Source organism: Bos taurus, unplaced genomic scaffold, assembly GCF_002263795.3.
Source record: "Bos taurus isolate L1 Dominette 01449 registration number 42190680 breed Hereford unplaced genomic scaffold, ARS-UCD2.0 ScbfJmS_848_142, whole genome shotgun sequence".
In the NCBI taxonomy this organism is placed as follows: domain Eukaryota; kingdom Metazoa; phylum Chordata; class Mammalia; order Artiodactyla; family Bovidae; genus Bos; species Bos taurus.
Genome location: NW_020192290.1, coordinates 352,107 through 366,578, shown reverse-complemented (window position 1 = coordinate 366,578; position 14,472 = coordinate 352,107). Strand labels below are relative to the sequence as shown.

Genomic DNA, 14,472 nt, shown 5'->3' with positions numbered 1-14,472 from the left:
CATCTGGCTCCAACATTTCCTATGACCCTTACTTTAGAGAAGTCTGACTCAGGCCAGAGCCAGCTGATGCCCTGAATGACAAGTTTCCTATGACCTTTGTGGCACAGAAATCTGAATCAGGTCAAAGGGAACTTAACATCTGAACCCAACATTTCCCGTGACCCTTGCTTTAGAGAATTCTGACTAAGGCCATTGCCAACTTACACTCTGAACCCCACATTTTCTATGTCCCTTTGAGAGTGTAACAGGCGTGAAGGCAAAGGATCTGCAAGTGGATGAAATAGCCTGCAAGTGTTAGACATTTTTTCTCTCTCCCTTAAGTAGCAGAAGGAAACAAACTACAATGTCAGATATTTTTCCCTTCTCTAAACAAATTCAAAAGGGGGATTCTTTTAAAATTCTGTTTTGCCATGATGAAACCTGGCTCCAACTGAACTTAACTTTTCTCAAACCCTGAGCTAACCAATGTGTTTTTCTTATGGAAGTGTTTTTCTTAAACTATTTTAATGAACTACGTATTTAACCTAGATTCTTTCTTCAAGTTGGTTCTGCCTAAGACTCAGAAGGGACTTGACAAGCCAGTATGTTTTACTCATGCAAATGTTCTGTTAAGCTATGTTTCAAGGGGACTATGTCTTTGCTTGGAAACCTGCTTTTCCTCAAGAGTCATGTCAATGGTTTTATGTCCCAGGACAAGTTACCTTGTGCCAATGCTATCTCAAAATGCATGGTGTGGGTGAGGAGCCTGGTGTCAGTCTCTGAGTTTTGAGACATTTCCTTTCTCTAATTAGCAGCATGCTGGTAGCGATATAACTTCCCACTAAAGACTAGCATGGGGACACTCTTTCTGCGCCCTTCTTATGTCTACATCAGAAGCTTACACTATCTCTTTCATCTTTTATAAAACTTTATTACACAAAAGCTCGAGTGATCAGGCCTCATCACTGGCCCCGACTTGAATTCCTCTCCTCCAGAGGCCAAGAAACCTGCATTCTTTCCTGGCTCAACAACAACCTTGCACCTTGGGGCACACAAGTCTGACACAGGCAAGTGCTACCTTACGACCTAGACCCAATATTTCCCATGACCCATGCTTTACAGAAGTCTGACTTGGGCCAGAGTCAATTTATGCTCTGAACCCCACATTTCCTATGCTATTTGTGACACAACATATGACTCAGGCCAGAGCTAATGTACCACCAAGACCCAACATTTTCCATGTTCCTTGTGGTACAGAAGTTTGACTCAGGCCAGAGGTAACTTACACCCTGACCCACTATTTCTCATGCTCCTTGCAGCAGAGAATTCTGACTTGGGCAAGAGCCTATTTCACACCCAGACCCAACATTTCCCATGACCCTTGCTTTAGAGAAATCTGACTCAGGGCAGAGCCACCTTTAGCCTGGAACCACACATTTCCTATGCTATTCAGAACACAGAAGTCTGACTCAGGCCAGAGTTAACTTACCACCTAGACCCAACATTTCACATGTCCTTTGGCACAGGAAAGTCTGACTCAAACCAGAGGCATTTAATGCTCAGGACCCAACATTTCCCATGCCCCTTTGCAAGACAAACATCTGCCTCAGGCTAGAGCTAACTTTCTCCCCAGACCCAATATTTCCCATGACTTTCCTGTGACACAGAAGTCTAACTCAGGCCAGTGCCAACTTACCACCCAGACCCAACTTTCCACAATCCCCATGGGACACAGAATTCTGACAACAGGCCAAAGCAAATTTTTGCCCTGGAGCCAACATTCACCGTGCCTACATGCTGCCATTGCCACTCTGGGACTTCTTTAGGACTTTCGTAAGGCACGTGTGATGTCTGAGCTATGAAGGAAGTAGTGTCTGGATGGTATATCAGTAGAACATACCAAGAATAGCTGGTGACTTTTAGCTGCACCTTTACAGCACACAAGGACATCTCAATAGGAGATCTGAGCTCAAACAAGTACAGTCAACATCAGTAGGTGCCTCCAAGGAGACTCTCTCGGATTACTCCTCTATGCCACAGTAATAGGAGGGGCAGTGGCCACCTTCCTCACTCTCTGCCCACCTGCAACCAGCAGGCCTCTGAAGGAGGGACCATGGTCTATATGTCATTTCATTTTTCCTGATCAGAGACGCTCCTGCCCTTCTATGACGCTGTAACATCTATAAAACTCTCTGTAAGAGAACAGATAATGAAACTGGTTGGCCAATCAGCCATGAAATCCATTTAGTTCAACATGTATTCTCCCCTGATTGGAGAGCATTTACCTTACCAGTTATTTCTACTACTGTAAAAATACACACTGTCTTACCCCCAGATATCCATGTTGACAGGAAATGAAGTGGAGATGGAGGTGTGGGTAACCACGGACTTTTCAAGCAAATTGTTATTTAAGAAGGCTTCTCATAGCTTCATAATTAATATAACAAGATATGGGGCAAGCTAAATCCAACTCTAAGACCTCTTTACACCATATGTGGGAGGCCAGGGCCTCTGTTACCATAGCAATGTACTGATCCATTCTGTATAACGAATGTCCCCTGCAAAACAAAGCTTGATCTATTTCTTACAAATAGTACTGAAATCACAGGATTTGAGATTAGGAAATAAACCAATGAAAATTACTGAGGATATTCTTGCTTCTATTAATCTTCCAAAAAGTGGTGGGTGTGTTCCATTTATTAGCATCATCACCACCAAAACCACTATCATGGACACCACCATCATCATTTCCAGTAGGCTAACATGCCTCTCAAAATGACTACTGCTATCCTGATGAACTTAGTTTATGCACATAACAGTAAATCAGAATAAAAAAGAAAGATACCCGATTGCAAAGGCTTTGTCTTCAAGTGCCAAATATTTCCCATTTCTCTGTCACCCACATAAATCAGGGGCAAGCATGAGCTTGATATAGATAACTTAGACTTTAGACCTTAGACTGAAGACATTACCATTCCCAGCCAAGAGAAAACATTCAGCTATTGAGCTTGATACAGATAACCTGACACAGATAACTTCATACAGATAACTTGATACATTCATAGATTGAGCTTGATTAAGATAATGTAGATTGAAGACCTTAGATTGAAGACATTACCATTCCCACCCAAGAGAAAATATTCATCAAATACATGCCTCAGGAGGCTAAGTGACAACGCAGGCCTAGGGATCAACACCTTGAATAGCACAGAGGAGCCAGGTCACATCTGACCTATACTGAGTAGTGTCCCCTTCTCTTAAGAGTGCCAGTTCTTGAGACTGCCACTAATTGGCAAAACAATCTTTCGAAAGCTCTGCCTTATGACTGCTACCTAAGATGCTAATAGTAAGCATAAGTTCCCATGAAACAATTCACTGAGGCCTTCCCCACAGCCCCCTCCAATGAGGAGACTCAGGACGACTGCTATGTGATGGGCAGCCAGCACAAGCCTGTGTGGAAAGGAGAGAAGGGCCCACCATAATTGTTAAGTTTCACAACTCTTTTGACTAGCAAATGAGCCAGGGTTGTTCACCATCATGTCTCTTGTTGAAGGAACACAAGTTAGAAGAAAGCTTTCTCTCAGTATTATATGTTTCAGTTTGTCACCGCATGATGAAATCCACAATGACACCCATCGTCCAAAAATTTAAAGTAATTTAACCCACTACAGGTATAAACCAAGAGTATGAACGTCAATGTTCTGGGAAAAGGCCACACAGTCTAGTTTCCCATCAAAAAGGAAATGTGAAATTTAAACATGGGTGGGTGAAATTCAGTTTCTGTGATGCCACCTTGCAACTTAAACTTCTACCAGTGATAAAGAGGAAACATAGTTATCTATTGAAACTGAAGGTTAGAAGGCTTTTTGAGAACATTTTAAATAGTGAACATTTCTATTGAACATTTTCTCCTCCCTTTACAAATGAGCAAATGACCTCACTTGAATGTTGATAAACTAATCACCATGAAGAAAACAAGTAAATATGTATTAGATCAGATCAGATCAGATCAGATCAGTCGCTCAGTCGTGTCCGACTCTTTGTGACCCCATGAATCGCAGCACACCAGGCCTCCCTGTCCATCACCAACTCCCGGAGTTCACTGAGACTCACGTCCATCGAGTCAATGATGCCATCCAGCCATCTCATCCTCTGTCGTCCCCTTCTCCTCCTGCCCCCAATCCCTCCCAGCATCAGAGTCTTTTCCAATGAGTCAATTCTTCCCATGAGGTGGCCAAAGTACTGGAGTTTCAGCTTTAGCATCATTCCTTCCAAAGAAATCCCAGGGCTGATCTCCTTCAGAATGGACTGGTTGGATCTCCTTGCAGTCCAAGGGACTCTCAAGAGTCCCTTAATAACACAATTAAGCAAAGTCAAAGGATTTCAATGCCCTCAAAAGGCTCACACCATTATAATGTACAATAAAAGGGAAAGGAAAGCATTGGGTGCTTGATTCCCTTCTGGGTTTGAAAGAAAGCAACAGCCCAAGAGTTGGCTGTTTTCTTATTTGTAACCTGCAAATATCACCCAATCTTTTAAGGGCAATTTTTGCTTGAAAACAATCTTAAACACACACAAAATGCAAAATAGACTTCCAAGGTTACAGAAGACCATGTCCAGAGTCTGTGAACAAGCCCCGAGCCAAACAAGCCATCTGTTTACTCAACTTTTACGTCAAAATTCTCAGAATTTCTGTCCCGTTTTAAGGAAACATGTGAAGAAGACCATTCCAAAAGTTAACGAAAAAAATGATATTAAACTTAAAGCCATATAAATAAAACACGAAACACCAAGGAAGCCAAGGGCTGTCAGTAGTCATAACACTGCACACACTCACTCAGAGGCTTACTTTCTCGTTTCACGTGGAAAATAACAAAAACACCGTCAATGGTTAAGAAAGGTCGCAAAAATGGCCAAGATCAACATTTGAACCAACCCAGCAATGCTATATCCACCCCAAACATGCAAGGCAAAATACAAGGCAGAATCAGCTCCATGGTGACCAAAGGTCACCCGAATTTCTGAGACCCCCACACCACCCAGCCAACCACACCCACCCTTTCCTCACAGTAAGACACAAACACTACAAAACATTAAGACCATGAATGGGAAGGGCATCTCCGAGATCCACAATTAAACAAAGAAAATCTCCAAGTTTCATCAGGCTGTTACAATAACGCCCAACAGCAAACCAGAGAGACAGTCTCTGCTATCCAACCTGGAGCTGATGGACACGTCTCTGAAAGTCTCCATTAGGACACATCATCTATCCGATTCTCCAAATCACACTGCAGATAGCGAAATATGAATAAAGTAAGTAAAATGTATGCTTTTGAGATCTCGGGAAAGGTTGTCACCATGTCAAATCCTAACCGAGGAGAATAGTGGATGGAAGCCCCACACGATAATATATATGGTAGGGAGCTTGAAATGCATGCTAAGTCGCTTCAGTCGTGTCCGACTCTGTGTGACCCCATAGACGGCAGCCCACCAGGTTCCCCCATCCCTGGGATTCTCCAGGCAAGAACACTGGAGAGATTTCGGCACCTGCTGTCAATTTGTGAGTTGTACAAACAAGAAGGTGCAGCTCCCCTAGGCTTGACTACCTTGAGTATTTAACTCATCTACACTCTACTGGGTGTGTGGACCACATAACCCCTGGGTCCCTTAGCTGGATTGCATGGCCATAATTTGCACAGTGCTCCTAGGAAAGATGATCTAACAGTAGCACTGTACTTCCCATGGGAAAGATCATTATGGAGGGTGTTTGAGACCTCATGGTGTGAACAGTGTTATGCAGCAGTCCATGATGTTGCCCTACCCAGTGCGATGGCTAATTTTATATGCCAACATGACTGGGCATGGAATATCCATATTAAACATTATTTCTGGTTGTATCTGTGAGGGTGTTTCTGGATGAGATGAGCATTTGAATTGGTGACTTAGTAAAAGAAAAGAACTTCCCCAATTTAAGTGGGCATCATCCAATCCTCTAGAGAGCCCAAATGGAACAAAAAGCAGAGAAAAGAAGAATTCTTCCCAGTTTTCTTAACTTAGGGCTTTTGATAGAACACGTCTCCTCATTTTCTCCTTCTCTTCAATGAAGATTCATGCCACTATAGCCCCTGGTTCACAGGCCTACAGACTGGGATTAAATTATATCACTGGCTTCCCTGGCTTTATACCTTGTAGACAGATTGTGGAATTTCTAAACCTGCATAAATAGGAAAACTAAATTCCTCAAGATAAACCTTCTTCATGTGTGTGTGTGTGTGTGTGTGTATACACATAAATATATATAGAAAATGTCTCTTATTGATTCGGTTTCTTTGAATAACTGACTAAAAACCTGGAACATCAAAGACAGCTTCTGTTGTTAGATTTGGCTTCATAGTCCTCAAATAGAACTTGGAAGAAACAGCAAAATCAAATACATGAAAATTAGTTCCAAACTACAAACTATGGGTGAAGAATGGAGAAGGCAATGGCACCCCACTCCAGTACTCTTGCCTGGAGAATCCCATGGATGGAGGAGCCTGGTAGGCTACAGTCCATGCGGTCGCTAGGAGTCGGACACGACTGAGCGACTTCATTTTCACTTTTCACTGTCCTGCATTGGAGAAGGAAATGGCAACCCACTCCAGTGTTCTTGCCTGGAGGATCCCAGGGGCAGGAGAGCCTGGTGGGCTGACGTCTATGGGGTCACACAGAGTCGGACACAACTGAAGTGACTTAGCAGTAGCAGTATGGGTGAAGAAAATATTATACCAGAAACAAACAGCCAGACATTGGACCAGAGGGGTTTCTTTTCCACTAGGGAACAGATGCTCCTTGGAAAGCCCAGAGAAAGATTACAGGTGAGCTCTTCCAAACTTGGGGTTGTTGGGTGAGCCTTTGACAAAGATCCAGAGGGCAGGAGAGTTGTTGCAGGCCTTCTCCAGTCATCAGTAAGAAATGATTAATCCACATGGAGAGGGACAACAATGAAGATTGGGGCCGTTGATGTGAATCGTGTCTAAGGATTTGGCAAGTCTTCCCCATGTGTTACTAGGCTTGTCCCTCTGACTGGCATCAGCAGATGCATGTATACTGGGCCCTCTCAAGCCCTGGCATGCAATGACCACTAGCACCCAGGTCCTATCTTTCAGATCACCAATGTCTCCTCAATCGGTGGTTATCATTTATTCCATTTTTTTCTTTTTTTCCCCCATTTTTTTCTGTGTGTGTTACTGCGCAGTGTGTGAGCTATTAGATCCTCAACCAGGGATCGATCCTGTTCCCACAGAAGTAAAAGCACTGAGCTTTAGCCACTGGACCACCAGGAAAGTCCTGTCTTTCAGTCTTATCTCATTTATACTTCATTCCACGTTCATGGTCTGTCTGAGGAAAATAATGTCTTCTTATCTACTGTGTACAGTACATGAGCTTGAGGTATGCTGTTTAGATTCAAACCACAATTACTAATCCTACCAGCTGAATATCCTTCATTGTTTTGTGTCTCAGTTTCCTCATCAGTAAAGTGGGGATACTAATAAGAACTATGTCATCAGGCTGCCATAACCCTTAGTGAGTTCGTGCAAAGCATTTAGACCAGTGCCTAACAGTCCTGAATATTCAATGGAAGGGCTGATGCTGAAGATAAAACTCCAATACTTTGGCCATCTGATGTGAAGAGCAGACTCACTAGAAAAGACCATGATTCTGGGAAAGATTGAAGGCAGGAGGAGTAGGGGCTGACAGAGGATTAAATGGTTGGATGGCATCACTGACTCAATGGACATGAGTTTGGGTAAGCTTCGGGAGTTGGTGATGGGCAGGGAAGTCTGGCGTGCTTCAGTCTCTGGGGTCGCAAGGAGTCAGACACAAATGAGCCACTGAAGTGAACTGAACAAACACACACTAAGCTTTCACGTAAAGTCATCTAGGACTGTTATTTATCACCATGCATGTCTCTGGTCAAATAAACCCTCCTTCCTGGAGAATTTATCATGCTAGCTCCACCAACAAGAGTCTAATTTCTCTGACTCTTTTCCTACTAACCATTCGTGTAACATATCCCACATCTTAGCAACATATTGGCCAGTTTGCCAGTTGTTTTGTTCCACAATTATTATTTTCACCTATGTTAATGTTTCTGTTGACTTATTAACTCTTGCACATTTTTCATGTATATATGCTGTTTTTTTAATTTTTACCCATGATTTTCCAATTCATCAACTAAGTTGCTCATTTTTTCCTGATATAATATAGCTATATACAGCACAATACATATGAGGATTCAATAGCACATAAGGACACACTGAAATCATACCTTTCATTAAGAGATCCCCAGTGATATTCCCCAAGAGAATGTCATAAACCCCATTGTCTACTCATTGCTTTGGCAGAAGGCACAATGTGGGTGGAATCTGATAGAAGAACTGGCAAAATATACTGAAGATTTGGTTGACCATATCAGACCCATCTGTCAAGAAAAGATGCAGAAAGCTGAAATGTGTGTTGCATAAGAGTTGATGGAGAATGTGGGAGAGAGAGGAGTTGTTTTGAAGGGTTTAGGATGAGCTAGTGCAGAGGAGCAGGAATGTGAAAGAGCATATCATTCTCAGGGAAAAACATGTATTCTGGCCTCATAGGAGAAGACAGTTAACAATATAATCTGCAAAACATGAAGGGAAAGAAGATAAGTGGCCAAAGGCAAAGAACCATGGGTTAGATATGGTAAACTCCATTGAGATCCAATTTCTTTTCAAATCTACCATTAGGGCATCAATGTGCAGAACAGATAAAAAGAGAGGGTCAAAAGAATATGGAGACTGAGCACACATGGCCGCCTTTCTCCAAAATCACATGAGCCTTGCTCATGCACAAGCACACCATGTCTGCTGCCTCATGGAACAGGGCATGTCTGTGGATGCAGGCATGTAAGGCAAGGACCTTGGAATTGCCGAAGAAGCAATATAGGCAACCATCAACCACATGTTAAACCAGGTCAAGCCTATCAGGACCATCTTGAGAAGAGGAATGACCACCTCCATTACCGCCTGGAGCAGTGCTTGAATCCAAGTGTCAGATGCATCTTGAGTTCCAGCAGCCGCACACAGAGGCTCCAAGTGATTGGCTTCCCTAGTGGAGCCCTCCAAGAACCCCCGAGCTAGGCCTCTACCCTGCCTCCCTGAGCCTGGCTCTAGCCTTAGCCCCCTTCACCTGGCTGAGGGCTGGCCTCCAGATGTCCTTGGGGATCTTCCTGCCTAGGCCATGCTTCTGGTACTTCCCTTCAGAGGGCCTGGAACCCCGCACCACCTGGTATCCCTTGCTGGGGTCAGGTGTGGGCCTGTGACCAACACAACTTGCCTTCCTGCCCAAATCTTGGATGCTCATCCTTCTGCCAAGGCATTGAGTGTCCAAATTGAAATAGTCTGCATCAGGGCTTCCACGTGCACAGGCACACACACACACACACATACTGACAAAAGGTCATTCAAATTCTCAACTTTATATGATATGTGCAAACCTTCTATGAAGATGTCTCCGAAGCTCAGTCCACTCATGAATGGAAAGAAAGAATCTGTTTCCCTGAATTCTGAATGTTAGACTTTCTAACCAACATTGTACATCTTATAGGGAAAAGGCAAGTCTTAATTTCTTTGGCTTGAATGTGTTTGAATAATATCTGGGGGCAGACTAAATAATGTTTGAATGAAAATTATACTGGATATTCACTGCACTTCTCTAACTATCCTCTGTGGATTGCCTGATCAAGAACATGGCCCATCTATAAGTTCGTCAGTGTGAGGGTGTTCTGGTAAACCTAGACTTGGGTCTGGTTTCTGTAGTGATGGCATTCTGGCTTAGGACTGTGACCTTAACCTGTGAAGTTCAGCGTAACTGTGGATCCTTAGTGTCAGAGTTGCCACCCTCCTTCTTCTCCGCATGAGGTGGGCTCCATACTGCCTAAACATAGGGCTGGACCAGGGTATGCAAATAGTCGTGGGTCATCTTCTGAGACTTGGTTCAGTCACCAAAGGTAGATCTACACCTGGAACAGTAATGGCTTCCCTAAGTTGTCCCACATCACTTGTGCAAATGAGAAGAACTCAGATCACCCATAGAAGGAACCTGACCTACATGTCTGTGCCACTGTGGGTGGAGATCAGGACAAAGTTGTAGCCTGTGTCCCTAGACTGTGTCCCTGTGATACAGAGAGATGGAAATATAGATTGCTGGAAGGATATAGAGACAGAAAGAAGAATGCGGAGGTGGGAGGAAGGCTGAGAGGACACCAGCAGTGGAATCAAGGCACAGACTAGCCTACATTTGCTTCTGTCTGGATGAGACTTGTGCCCTAGGAGCTTCTAAGATACAGCTTTCTAGGCTGAGTGCACCCTTCCTCCAAGCCTCAACAGAATCCCTTCATGCCTTGAGATCCATCCAGAATGTCATGAGATGACCACCAGTCAGTCCCAAAGTCATGGGAAAAAGGTGCTCCAAGCCTTTCAAGGCATCCCTGGGGTGGGGAAAAGAATCAGAACAAAATGCAGGAAAGGAACTCAGAATGGGCAAGTCCTTATTCATCCTTTTTTCCTATAAGCTTCCTGTCACCCATTCATTTCTCTCCCAAGTGAGACCACATTCAAGGAAAGAGGAGAGTAGAAGGCACGGACCCCCTGCTCTCTGTATGTTTGTGTTTGTGTGGAAGGGGCAGGTGAGCCATAGCGATTTACAAGATCCCTTACCTCCAACAAAATAACAGAGTTCTAAAAGTGCACACCTGGTGCAGGAGTTATGTGTACTGCTTCGTGAATGTGCCTGTGCACTGAGACCCTGCTTCTCAGTGCCAGGATATCCAGGGTTTTGCAAAGGTGCCCTTGCATCATCATGTTTATCCATACATCAACAGTTATGAGGGAGATACATACAGCCTGGCCCATAAAAAGCCCTCAATAAATGGAAAAAATTATGCTCACTCCTCTCAATTCTGCACCAAGTCCAAAATCCCTTGGACTCCTATAAAACAAAAAAGGGCCAATGATTAATTAGTTAATCAATGCCTGCTGATCCTGTATTTGGAGTACAAGTGAGAAGTAGTTCCATCTCCTTGAAAATCCAAATCTCAGCATGTTTCTCTCCTGCCTGCTGACTCGGACTTGCATACTTGAATTGGGTAGCTCACATTCTAATGAATAAGTTATTCTTTAACAAGAGTACATCATAACACTGGGACAAAGAATGAAATTCCAGCTGTTTTTACACTATAGAAGACCTTCTTCAACCTCCACATACTGAGGAACCCTTTGGGTAGAAGTCACACATTGCAGCTTTGGTGATCCCTAGAGGCTGATCTGGAGAAGGCACTGGCACCCCACTCCAGCACTCTTACCTAGAAAATCCCATGGGCGGATGAGCCTGGTGGGCTGCCGTCTATGGGGTTGCACAGAGTCAGACACGACTGAAGCGACTTAGCAGCAGCAGCAGCAGAGGCTGATCACAAGATGTGAGTTGCTGAGACACGCAGCCTATACAATCTTTATGAAAACTCCAGGGAGACCCAAGCCCACCAGCCAGTGGGCATATCTTCAATCAGGACAGACTGTGACAGTCTTGCTTTCTTTTCCCCAGGAGGATGATGTCAATGAGCACAAGGTTTTAATGACTGCCCTCCACCCTCCCTGCCTCAGGCCATCTGTGTGCCCAACCCACACCACTTCGCTACAAGGCCATGTGAGCCCTGCACATGCATGAGCCCGCCAAGTCTGGTGGCCATGTGGAAAAGGGCATGCCTGTGGATGTGCACATGGGAGGAAAGGTCCACGGATTCGCCCGAGGAGGAATATGGGCAGCCACCAACCCCATGTTGGACCAGGTCAACACCTCTCTGGACCACGTGGAGGAGAGAAACGAGCACCTCCCTGACCGCCTCCAGAGTGCTTGAATCTAACTTGTAGACACACTTTGAGTTCCAGCAGCTGCTCAGGGAGGCCAGAAGCAATTGGCAGTCCCTAGTGGAGCCCTCCAAGGGCCCTGAGCCAGGCCTCAACCCTGGTTCCCTGAGCCGGCTCTAGCCTGAGCCCTCACCACCTGACTTGGGGCTGGACTGCAGATGTTCTGGATTTGTACCTGCCTAGGCCCACATTCTGGTACTTCCTTTCACGTGCCTGGCATATGCCCACCTCCTGGCATCTGCACCTCATGTCAGGTGTGGGTCTGTGACCCACCCAACTTGTCTGCCTGCAAAAGTCCTACATTTATTAGGCAGAGTAAAAAGTTATCTCAAAATTCTCTGAATTACTATTCCTGCACCTTGTTGCCACTTGAATGGCTATTTCACAAAATTTTGTCAGCATGCTTAGCTCTACAAAGGGTTAATAAATTTACTATTAAAAAATTTATGCAATGTATTTAAAGTTTTGATTTTTAAATAAATTTATTTTTTATTGAAGGATAAATGCTTTTCAGAATTTTGCTCTTTTCCATCAAATCTCAACATGAATCAGCTATAGGTATAGATATATCCCCTCCCTTTTGAAACTCCTCCCTATCTCCCTCTCCATCCCACCCCTCTAGGTTGATCTAGAGCCCCTGTTTGAGTTTCCAGAGCCATACAGCAAATTCCCCTTGACTATCTATTTTATATATGGTAATGTAAGTTTCCATGTTACTCTTGCCATACATCTCACCCTCTCTTCCCCTCTCCCCGTATCCATAAGTCTATTCTCTATGTCTGTTTCTCCATTGTTGCCCTGTAAATAATATCTTCAGCACCATTTTTCAAAATTCCATATATATGTGTTAGAATATGGCATTTATCTTTCTCTTTCTGACTCAGTTCACTCTGTATAATAGGTTCTAGCTTCATCCACCTCATTAGAACTGACTCAAATGTGAACGTGAACGTGAAGTCGCTCAGTCGTGTCCGACTCTTTGCGACCCCATGGACTGTAGCCTACCAGGCTCCTCTGTCCATGGGATTTTCCAGGCAATAGTACTGGAGTGGATTGCCATTTCCTTCTCCAAGGGATCTTCCCAACCCAGGGATCGAACCTGGGTCTCCTGCATCATAGACAGACGCTTTACCATCTGAGCCACCAGGGAATGGTGGACTCAAATGTGTTTCTTTTTATTTCTGAGTAATATTCCATTGTGTATATATACCACTACTTCTTTATCCATTCATCTGTGGATGGACATCTAGGTTCCTTCTACGTTCTAGCTACTGTAAATAGTGCTGCAAATAAACAATGGGATACTTGAACTCTTTCAATTTTTGGTTTCCTCAGGGTATATGATTAGGAGGCAGATATCTGGGTCATATGGTGGTTTTATACCTAGTTTTTTTAAGGAATCTCCATGCCATCTTCCATAGTGGCTGTATCAATTTACACCCTGTCCAGCATTTATTGTTTCTTGACTTTTAATGAGTGCCCTTCTGACTGGTGTGGGGTGATATCTCATTGTAGTTTGATATGAATTTCTCTAATAATGAGTGATGTTGAGCATCTTTTCATGTGTTTGTTACCCACCTGTATGTCTTCTTAGGAGATATGTCTAATTTATGTCTTTGTCCAACTTTTGACTGGATTGTTTGTTGTCTGGTATTGAGTTGTATGAGCTGCTTGTATATTTTGGAAATTAATTCCTTTGTCAGTTGTTTCATTTGCTATTATTTTTCCCATTTCTGTGGGTTGTCTTTTCACCTTGTTTATACTTTCCTTTGCTGTGTAAAAACTTTTAAGGTTTAATCAGGTCCCACTTGTTTACTTTGTTTTTATTTCCATGACTCTAGGAGGTGGGTCATGGAGCATCTTGCTTTGATTTATGTCATTTAGTGTTCTGCCTATGTTTTCCTCTAAGAGTTTTATAATTTCTTGTCTTACATTTAGGTCTTTAATCCATTTTGAGTTTATATTTGTGTATGGTGTTAGGAAGTGTTCTAATTTTATTCTTTAACATGTAGCTGTCCAATTTTCTGAGCACCATTTATTGAAGAAGCTGTCTTCTGGGCTTTCTATCTTGTTCCATTAGTCTATATTTCTGTTTTTGTGCCAGTACCATACTGTCTTGATGACTGTAGCTTTGTAGTATAACCTGAAGTCAGGAAGCTTGATTCCTCCAGCTCCATTCTTCTTTCTCAAGACTGCTTTGGCCATTCGGGGACTTTTGTGTTTCCATATGAATTGTGCAATTTTTTGTTCTAGTTCACTGAAAAATAATTTGGTAATTTGATAGGAGTTGCATTAATCTGCAGCTTGCATTTGGTAGTATAGTTATTTTCACAATACTGATTCTTCCTACTCAGGAACATATAATACCTCTCCATCTGTTTATGTCATCTTTGACTTCTTTTATTAGTGTCCTATAATTTTCTGTGTACAATTCTTTTTCTCCTTAGGTAAGTTTATTGCTAGATATTTAACTATTTTTGTTGCAGTGGTGAATGGGATTGATTCTTTAATTGCCCTTTCTAATTTTTCATTGTTAGTATAAAGAAATGCAAGT

The 14,472-nt window shown here is 43.3% G+C and overlaps 1 non-coding gene across 1 annotated transcript; it reads right to left on the bottom strand.

Annotated features, from left to right (window-relative positions):
- Nucleotides 1-12,996: 12,996 nt before the first annotated feature.
- Nucleotides 12,997-13,068, bottom strand: TRNAH-AUG (transfer RNA histidin (anticodon AUG)). Its single transcript has one exon. It is a non-coding gene; the product is annotated as a tRNA-His (tRNA).
- Nucleotides 13,069-14,472: the final 1,404 nt, after the last annotated feature.